Genomic DNA, 3,259 nt, shown 5'->3' on the forward strand with positions numbered 1-3,259 from the left:
TTCGATGTTTGCATTAAAATAAAAATTAAATAAACAAAAAAATAAAAAATCTACTCTCACCATTTTCTGAAAAATTTAGTTCTGAATTTTTCAAAAAAGAAATTCTAAAATCGGTGCATAATTGCGTTCTAAATGTCATTTTGAACCTCGTTTTCCGATTTCACCCCACTGTGTGCTCCTTCGCTAGCACATATCTCTAAATGGGGTGGTTTTTCGGTCATAATGTATAGGACTAAAATTTCAGAACAGTTAATTCTCATTAAATATTGCTGAATAATTTGTTGTTATTTGAATAATTAAATATTATATGGGCGGTTCTCACGAAAGTGGAACTCCGCGCGTCCTCGTCATTTTCGTTAATTTTAACTCAGCCTAATGCGGCGCTTCTCAATTATGATAGTTGCACCTGTGCATTATGATGTTGAAAAGCGTGCCCAAGATGATAAAAATATTTTCGACCAGTTTGAATTTTTACATTTAAGTACATGGCTCAAAATGCGTAATTTCATAAGCCTTTTTCGAATGTCTCCAACCTGATTTTTTAACCTTCGGTGCATATCTAAGTAAACGATACTCCATTTGTTTGATATCGTAGCTATGCTATGTTGAAATATAGATTAAATAATAACAAAACATCATTGTACTAAATTTCCAACCTGTGAATTTCATACTTTAGACAACCCTTACATTATGACTTCAAGTTTTGCATAAAATGCAAAACCATTATATTTGATTGTAATAGGTCATTTAAAATACCACAAATTGTACTTTATAACACAAAAATTAAAAGTTCTGGATCTAAACTTCAGGATACTACTCATAGTTACTCATCAATAATGAATTAACACGTTATAAATAAACAATTTAAAAAAATGAGTTGAGTGAAAATTCGGAGTAGTCTCCGAAGCCTCACTTCTTACTGGCCTTGACAACTTGTACATTGTGCCAACAGCGTAAAAAGTAAGGCATTACATAACATTCAAGCATATCATGGGGATTTTGCTTGATCTCCCTCCTAACCTCTGATAATTATAGATTTTATACCTTTTGTAGCCCCCGAAGCGAGTAGTCTCCGAAGCCTTTTATGTATGGGTGGGAAAATGTTCTTTCTCGTCCTCTAATTGATAACTACTACATTGTTTATGTAAATATTTATCAAATATAAGGACTTTGCCGCCAAGCCTTGTGATTATCGCGCAATATTTTGCCGAAATAACTCATGAAATGAACACAGTTTTACACAGGTAAATATGTTAACAAATATCCAGATGTTCCCGTAATTAATTCACCAGGTTTTATGGACGTATTTAATCCCCTAATATTTATTGCTCACTACTTTTTTTATATTTCTAAATTTCATGTACATTTGTGTAAAACATGCATGCCAGACAAACCTGAAATCTCCAGTGCAGAAATGGCGACTCGGTTTTGGTAGGGCACTAGTTATTTTGCCCTAACTTTATTGGGGCGCTGAACGGGAAATCTGGAAAGGGCCCGAAAAGAACGTCACGCTTTGTAGAAAAGGCACTAGCCTAGACTCTCTGACCAGATTCGAGCGAGGGTGCCTTTCTATTGACCGACTAAACAGTAAGGTTTTTTCAAGATCCTTGCTCTATTTCCCTATTAATTCCTAATTTAATTATAGGTTATGTGGTGACGTGTTATGGTTTACGAGATGTCGTAATAATTACAATTAAAGTTCTTCCCGGGTAGATATTATAACATGTCTCTTAAGAGGCCCTGTTTCTGAAAAAGTTTGAAGTGTGATGCTATGATTGCAATAGTAAAAAAGTTTAACTAGAAATAGAATCTATTACCAGAAATTTTTTATTCGCAGAAGGAAAATATTAATCCAAATGTAAAACACATTTTCTTTGCAAAAGTTAAATCTAAACATTTTACAACCTTTCTGTAGCCTCTGATAAACACTCCTCCCTTTTCTCGTATTTTTATTGAGATTACATTCTTAACTATACTTCGCACGTTATTCTAATACTATTTTAATTATTTAATTTGACTAGAGAATACTTATTACTTGTAACTAAACAGATACGCAGTTTATTAAAATATCCGCAAGCACCGAGAATCAAGCATACGCACCGCACGCTTATAAGCCGAACGCCTAATCCCCATTAGCTACGATGATAGTACGATATCATAAATACTTGACGGCATTCGTCCGATACTTTCGAACTTAAGAAAAAAGGTTCTTGAAACTCGATTTGTTAAATATTATTTTAAACGTACTTAGATGATTTGAAATTTAAACAAAATTAAAAAAATTCTTTTCAAATTTTTAAGGCATCAAATGTTTTGAATTTTATTAGAAAAAATGAAAATTTTAAAAGTTTGAGTCTCCGAAATTTTTTTATTTTTCCTTTTTTTAATTTTAGTATAATTAAGTATATTAACATTAAATTACTTTTTTGCACTCACAGCCATATTAACCGTTTTACTTGTCGAGGGCTTTACAAGGTCCCCTCGAGAAAATAATTAATTGATAGAAATCGTTTTTAATACATCGTATATATCTTTATGAATAAAGCCTTTATCTAGTTTGATTAAATAATATAGTGCTAAAAAGTGAGTGTCAAGTAGCACAAAACAATAACCTGTCGAGGGCCAGCCGTGGGAAAGCCTAGGTTCATCTAGCTATGAAATCTGACTGCGGCCTTCCGTAAGAGCCAATATTTAGTTTAGGAATAAAGAGGCAATTTCTACCCAAGTTCTGCGATTAAGAAAATATTAAATTGAAAATTAATTGTTTACTCTGTGTAAACGAATAACAAGAAACGTTCAATTAGTATCAAAAATACATATTATTTATTATTTTTGAATCTTATTGCAGAACTTTAATTGCAACACATTCTATAAATTATTTTTACACAGTTTAACTAAACTTTTATATACTTGTACACTTCTATTTTCTTCTGGATATCTCACTCTGCGAACATTTATTATCTTTAGGATAAATTACTTTCACGAGTGTCATCCTGAACATTTATAACCTTACTTTCGCCTTCTGCATTGTCACTTTCGTTCAATATGGTCGACTGCTCAGTGTTGATGTCCTGATTTGGTTTAACGCACTTTTTCTTCTTATGATTCCTTAAATAATAATAAAATAAACAATAATAAAAGACATATAATCATTAACCTGACAAGGCATCAAACTTTTGGATCATATAAGGCTATCAAACATTGGCAGCATTGGCATGGACACAGTACTGCTTGTTAACCTGCCAGGATTTGAATTCAC

This window comes from Belonocnema kinseyi, chromosome 2 (assembly GCF_010883055.1).
Source record: "Belonocnema kinseyi isolate 2016_QV_RU_SX_M_011 chromosome 2, B_treatae_v1, whole genome shotgun sequence".
In the NCBI taxonomy this organism is placed as follows: Eukaryota; Metazoa; Arthropoda; class Insecta; order Hymenoptera; family Cynipidae; genus Belonocnema; species Belonocnema kinseyi.